Genomic DNA, 7,727 nt, shown 5'->3' on the forward strand with positions numbered 1-7,727 from the left:
CAGTATCAATTTGTATGGATCGTAACCTCGACTAACACAAGCGACCAGGAAACGGAAGCAGATTAAGCCAAAGTTTATTTAATGTATAACAACAGAATGTAAGTGGGAATGCAGGCCAGTGGGGATGTGTTGAATCCAAGAGGAGTCGACAGGAGATGGTTTCTCCGACGGCCAGTTCCGGTACCGCCGGGCTGGTCCTCGGAGATGGGGGGTGGTAAGTCCGTCACGGGTCCGCAGAGCAATATCTGACGGGTATGGATTCCTCTGGGGCCAACCAGAGGCCGGGCTCTCTCCAAACTTAGAACTCAGGAAACAGGAGAAAACTAGGTTAATGTAGGAGTGACACAAAACAAAGCAAACAGTGTTCGCACCCGGGACTCCTCAGGAGTGAGAGCACAGAAAGTGCCTATATAAAGGCGACAACAGTCAGCAGGTAATCCACAATAGAGGAAAGCGTCCCCCACGTCGAGTTTACCCCTCTTCGTAGTAAGCACAGTCAAGAGTTAGCTCCTCCGAGCCGTAACCGTGACGCGACAGGAAACAAAGTCATTTGCCGTAAGCTACTGATTCCTCCGATCAAAGCAAAACAGCTCACAAACGTGCACTTACTTTGCCGTAGCGTGAATCCACACGAGAGTTAAGGACAAACAATCCGGAGATCTGTGTCACCACGAACCCAGCTACTTAAGCTGGGACTGCAGGTGACACAGATCAGCAATCAAAACAAGCAACCAAAAAACAACCAAACCAGTTCCTGTCATGATCCACAACAAAAACAAAACAGGAAGTCCCGACAGCGGATCATGACACTACCCCCCCCCCCAAAAAGGCCGGCTCCGGACGGCCTTAAAATACAAACCCATCCAAACCAAATCCACGAACAGGGCGGGCGGTGGGCGGTCAGGAGGAGGGCTCCCAAGGGCGGGTGGATGGGCCCAACAAGAGCCCCCAAGCCCTTCAGGGCCAGGTCCCTGAGTCGCTCTGGCGGACGGCCTCTCCGGCAGGCGAGGGTTTGAGACAGCTCTGGCGGACGGCCTCTCCGGCAGGCGGGGATTCGAGACCGCTCAGGCGGACGACCACTCCGATAGACGAGGACCCGGAACCACGCAGATGGGTGACCTCTCCGGCGGGCGTGGATCCGGGACCACGCTGGCGGGCGACCTCTCCGGCGGGCGTGGATCCGGGACCACGCTGGCGGGCGACCTCTCCGGCGGGTGTGGACCCGGGACCACGCTGGCGGGCGACCTCTCCGGCGGGCATGGATCCGGGACCACACTAGCTCTGGTGGCTGTGGCTGCAGCAGCTCAGCCCCCTCAACTGGACACTCTGGACACTCTGGACACTCTGGACACTCTGGTAGCTGCAGAGGAGGCACTGGCTCAGCCTCTGGCTGCTGAGGAGCCTCTGGCTCCAAACCCGGCAGCTGTGGAGACCCCGGCTCCGACACTGGCTGCTGAGATGGCACTGGCCCCGTCTCTGGCTGCTGAGGTGGCACTGGCCCCGACACTGGCTGCTGCGGAGACACTGGCCACGACACTGGCTGCTGAGGTGGCACTGGCCCCGTCTCTGGCTGCTGTGGAGATTCTGGCTCTGACACTGGCTGCTGAGGTGGCACTGGCCCCGTCTCTGGCTGCTGAGGTGGCACTGGCCCCGTCTCTGGCTGCTGAGGTGGCACTGGCCCCGTCTCTGGCTGCTGCGGAGACTCTGGCTCTGGCTCCGCACCCGACTGCTGCGGAGACAATGGCTCTGGCTCAGCACTCGGCAGCCGTGGAACTTCTGGTCTTGGCTCTGCACCCGGCAGCTGTGGAGACCCTGGCTCCGAAACTCGCTGCTGCGGAGACTCTGGCTCTGGCTCCGCACCCGGCAGCTGTGGAGACCCTGGCTCCGACTCTGGCTGCAGAGGAAGCACTGGTACTGGCGGTGGCGGCCGCGGCTCGGGAACCTCTGGTGACGGCTGCGGCGGCTCGGGAACCCCTGGTGACGGCTGCTGTAGCTGAACCAAAAGCTGGGAAAAAGCATAGTTCAGCGGCAGGTCCAGCTCTTGGCACCTCCGGACCAGATCCATAATAGATGACAAGGTCGAGAGAAGGTTGTCCCTGCAGACATCTGGGGAAGAATATTGCGCGACCTGTAGTAGGCGCTCACAGGCGGAAATGGCTTGGGTGTGGTTGTCCGGATCCAGTACTGCCCCAGACAAAACCCCGGACAGCTGTGCCCGCCAGTACCCCTCGAAATCGTCGATTGACACGACTCCCTGGACTGTGGGGACGAGAGACGGAGCCACAGGCTGAGAGTCTGGAGGAGGGGACTCCGTAGGCTGAGGGTCTAGGGGCAGGACTGCCTTGGGCGCCTTAGCCCGACGTCGGTTTCGCTTCCTCCTAGGGCCCCCAGGCGGTGAGCCGACCCGCCCACGAGCTGAGGGTTGCGACGTCGGGGACTGCGGAACTAGGGGCGGTGCAGGAGGTTCCGGTGGCCGCGGTGGCGATGGAGACCTTGCCGCTGGACGCTGTGGGACAGGGTGCAATCGCCGGGACCTACACCTTCGAGGCAGACCCTCACGCTTGATAGCAAGGCGGGTTCCGCGAAAAGCGTCTCGATGGTGGCTCCCGACCCCGTCGTCCTCCGCGAGGGGCACTTCGTCCACAGCTTCGTAACGGGTCTCCCACCCCGCCTCCCAGGAGGATGGAACAGACGCTGGGGAATTACCAGGCCCAGTGACAGGCTCCTCCCCGGCGTCATCGCAGGAGTACTCGCTGTCCAACGGGTCATCCAAGAAAGACCCCGGGGAGTAACCTCGACCCGGCCGCCTCTCAGGGAAGGGCCCGCTAATTGGGGCGTCACGGAGCAGAGCCCCAAACCTACAAAAGGGAACCGCCGTCGCGAACTCATCCTCCGAGTCGGCCTCGCTGTCTGGGGGGTCATCCAAGGGGGGCCCCCTGGAGTACCATGGGTCGTGCTTCTTTGCCTGATCACTGAACCAAGAGAGGGGGTGAACTCGATCCGTCTCTTGCTGCGAAGGGACTGACAAACATGGGGAATTAGGCTGAGACTGAGTGAATAATCCCCCCATCCTTAAACACCTCACCGCAGGCGCAGGGGGGGAGCACGGCTGAGGCAGAGGAACCTCTTTGGACTTAGTCCTTCGGTTCGGTTCTGTCATGATCCACAAAAAAAACAAAACAGGAAGTCCCGACAGCGGATCATGACAGTTTCTCCTCCTGACCAGGACGACTGCATTGCTAGTATGCCGTGCCCAACAAATGATAGTCAATATCCATAGTGCGGTAGGACTGTGCACGGCTTTCTGGATGTCCCCCTGAAGTTTTCGCTGGAGCCCCAGCAGTTTTCAATCATAACTGCGTTAACAGGAAAAGAAAGTTTCTCCTCCTGACCAGGACGACTGCATTGCTAGTATGCCGAGCCCAACAAATGAGCGTCAATATCCAAAGTGAATATCAACTTAACGTATCCATTGTACCGCTTCATGTAGTTATGACTGTGCAACGAATCAAGTCGCAGCTCGTTCTGCGCTGTTGTCAGCGTTGATTGAACGAGACTGAAGCCATATAGGACAACGAGAGACGCGTCTGCTGTTTAAATCAATGTATTCATTTCACATGTTTTGAGTGGAAATGAGTTGAAATGAAACCTCTGTGAATATTTTTGGCTGCACCTTATTGTTTTTAGAAAATGCATTATATTAATATGACGATGATTTTTGGGCATGGGCATGATAATCCATATCCAAAGTGAATATCAACTGTACCGCTTCATGTAGTTATGTCTGTGCAACGAATCAAGTCGCAGCTGTTTCAGAGCAGTAGTTGTCCTCGTTCATTGAACGAGACTGAAGCCATATAGGACGAGAGAAGCGTCTGCTGTTTAAATCAATGTGTTCATTTCACATGTTTTGAGTGTAAATGAGTTGAAATGAAGCCTCTGTGAATATTTTTGGCAGCATCTTATTGAGTTTAGAAAATGCATTATGTTAATATGACGATGATTTTTGGGCATGGGCATGACAATCCATATCCAAAGTGAATATCAACTGTACCGCTTCATGTAGTTATGTCTGTGCAACGAAACGAGTCGCAGCTGTTTCAGAGCAGTAGTTGTCCTCGTTCATTGAACGAGACTGAAGCCATATAGGACGAGAGAAGCGTCTGCTGTTTAAATCAGTGTTCATTTCACATGTTTTGAGTGTAAATGAGTTGAAATGAAGCCTCTGTGAATACTTTTGGCTGCACCTTATTGTTTTTAGAAAATGCATTATATCATTATCATGAGGATTTTTGAATTCAAAACAAGTGGTTTTGCAGCAGGGGCGCAGAGAATTCAGAAATGACAGTGTGATCAGAGCGGGGATTGGCACCTGTGTAAGCCGAGCATAGTGCGGTAGGACTGGGCACGGCTTTCTGGATGTCCCCCTGAAGTTCTCGCTGGAGCCCCAGCAGTTTTCAATCATGACTGCGTTAACAGGAACAGAAAGTTTCTGTCATGATTTCAGTATCAATTTGTATGGATCGTAACCTCGACTAACACAAGCGACCAGGAAACGGAAGCAGATTAAGCCAAAGTTTATTTAATGTATAACAACAGAATGTAAGTGGGAATGCAGGCCAGTGGGGATGTGTTGAATCCAAGAGGAGTCGACAGGAGATGGTTTCTCCGACGGCCAGTTCCGGTACCGCCGGGCTGGTCCTCGGAGATGGGGGGTGGTAAGTCTGTCACGGGTCCGCAGAGCAATATCTGACGGGTATGGATTCCTCTGGGGCCAACCAGAGGCCGGGCTCTCTCCGAACTTAGAACTCAGGAAACAGGAGAAAACTAGGTTAATGTAGGAGTGACACAAAACAAAGCAAACAGTGTTCGCACCCGGGACTCCTCAGGAGTGAGAGCACAGAAAGTGCCTATATAAAGGCGACAACAGTCAGCAGGTAATCCACAATAGAGGAAAGCGTCCCCCACGTCGAGTTTACCCCTCTTCGTAGTAAGCACAGTCAAGAGTTAGCTCCTCCGAGCCGTAACCGTGACGCGACAGGAAACAAAGTCATTTGCCGTAAGCTACTGATTCCTCCGATCAAAGCAAAACAGCTCACAAACGTGCACTTACTTTGCCGTAGCGTGAATCCACACGAGAGTTAAGGACAAACAATCCGGAGATCTGTGTCACCACGAACCCAGCTACTTAAGCTGGGACTGCAGGTGACACAGATCAGCAATCAAAACAAGCAACCAAAAAACAACCAAACCAGTTCCTGTCATGATCCACAACAAAAACAAAACAGGAAGTCCCGACAGCGGATCATGACAGTTTCTCCTCCTGACCAGGACGACTGCATTGCTAGTATGCCGTGCCCAACAAATGATAGTCAATATCCAAAGTGAATATCAACTTAACGTATCCACTGTACCGCTTCATGTAGTTATGACTGTGCAACGAATCAAGTCGCAGCTCGTTCTGCGCTGTAGTAAGCGTTCATTGAACGAGACTGAAGCCATATAGGACAACGAGAGACGCGTCTGCTGTTTAACTCAGTGTGTTCATTTCACATGTTTTGAGTGTAAATGAGTTGAAATGAAGCCTCTGTGAATATTTTTGGCAGCACCTTATTGAGTTTAGAAAATGCATTATATTAATATCACGATGATTTTTGGGCATGGGCATGATAATCCATATCCAAAGTGAATATCAACTGTACCGCTTCATGTAGTTATGTCTGTGCAACGAAACGAGTCGCAGCTGTTTCAGAGCAGTAGTTGTCATCGTTCATTGAACGAGACTGAAGCCATATAGGACGAGAGAAGCGTCTGCTGTTTAAATCAGTGTTCATTTCACATGTTTTGAGTGTAAATGAGTTGAAATGAAGCCTCTGTGAATATTTCTGGCTGCATCTTATTGTTTTTAGAAAATGCATTATATCATTATCATGAGGATTTTTTAATTCAAAACAAGTGGTTTTGCAGCAGGGGCGCAGAAAATTCAAAAATGCCAGTGTGATCAGCGCGGGGATTGGCACCTGTGTAAACCGAGCATAGTGGTGTAGGACTGTGCACGGCTTTCTGGATGTCCCCCTGAAGTTTTCGCTGGAGCCCCAGCAGTTTTCAATCATAACTGCGTTAACAGGAAAAGAAAGTTTCTCCTCCTGACCAGGACGACTGCATTGCTAGTATGCCGAGCCCAACAAATGAGCGTCAATATCCAAAGTGAATATCAACTTAACGTATCCATTGTACCGCTTCATGTAGTTATGACTGTGCAACGAATCAAGTCGCAGCTCGTTCTGCGCTGTAGTCAGCGTTCATTGAACGAGACTGAAGCCATATAGGACAACGAGAGACGCGTCTGCTGTTTAAATCAATGTGTTCATTTCACATGTTTTGAGTGTAAATGAGTTGAAATGAAGCCTCTGTGAATATTTTTGGCAGCATCTTATTGAGTTTAGAAAATGCATTATGTTAATATGACGATGATTTTTGGGCATGGGCATGATAATCCATATCCAAAGTGAATATCAACTGTACCGCTTTATGTAGTTATGTCTGTGCAACGAAACGAGTCGCAGCTGTTTCAGAGCAGTAGTTGTCCTCGTTCATTGAACGAGACTGAAGCCATATAGGACGAGAGAAGCGTCTGCTGTTTAAATCAGTGTTCATTTCACATGTTTTGAGTGTAAATGAGTTGAAATGAAGCCTCTGTGAATACTTTTGGCTGCACCTTATTGTTTTTAGAAAATGCATTATATCATTATCATGAGGATTTTTGAATTCAAAACAAGTGGTTTTGCAGCAGGGGCGCAGAGAATTCAGAAATGACAGTGTGATCAGAGCGGGGATTGGCACCTGTGTAAGCCGAGCATAGTGCGGTAGGACTGGGCACGGCTTTCTGGATGTCCCCCTGAAGTTCTCGCTGGAGCCCCAGCAGTTTTCAATCATGACTGCGTTAACAGGAACAGAAAGTTTCTGTCATGATTTCAGTATCAATTTGTATGGATCGTAACCTCGACTAACACAAGCGACCAGGAAACGGAAGCAGATTAAGCCAAAGTTTATTTAATGTATAACAACAGAATGTAAGTGGGAATGCAGGCCAGTGGGGATGTGTTGAATCCAAGAGGAGTCGACAGGAGATGGTTTCTCCGACGGCCAGTTCCGGTACCGCCGGGCTGGTCCTCGGAGATGGGGGGTGGTAAGTCCGTCACGGGTCCGCAGAGCAATATCTGACGGGTATGGATTCCTCTGAGGCCGGGTATGGATTCCTCTGAGGCCGGGCTCTCTCCGAACTTAGAACTCAGGAAACAGGAGAAAACTAGGTTAATGTAGGAGTGACACAAAACAAAGCAAACAGTGTTCGCACCCGGGACTCCTCAGGAGTGAGAGCACAGAAAGTGCCTATATAAAGGCGACAACAGTCAGCAGGTAATCCACAATAGAGGAAAGCGTCCCCCACGTCGAGTTTACCCCTCTTCGTAGTAAGCACAGTCAAGAGTTAGCTCCTCCGAGCCGTAACCGTGACGCGACAGGAAACAAAGTCATTTGCCGTAAGCTACTGATTCAAACAGGAAGTCCCGACAGCGGATCATGACACTACCCCCCCCCCCAAAAAGGCCGGCTCCGGACGGCCTTAAAATACAAACCCATCCAAACCAAATCCACGAACAGGGCGGGCGGTGGGCGGTCAGGAGGAGGGCTCCCAAGGGCGGGTGGATGGGCCCAACAAGAGCCCC

The sequence above is a fragment of the Mastacembelus armatus genome, unplaced genomic scaffold, assembly GCF_900324485.2.
Source record: "Mastacembelus armatus unplaced genomic scaffold, fMasArm1.2, whole genome shotgun sequence".
NCBI classification, from domain to species: domain Eukaryota; kingdom Metazoa; phylum Chordata; class Actinopteri; order Synbranchiformes; family Mastacembelidae; genus Mastacembelus; species Mastacembelus armatus.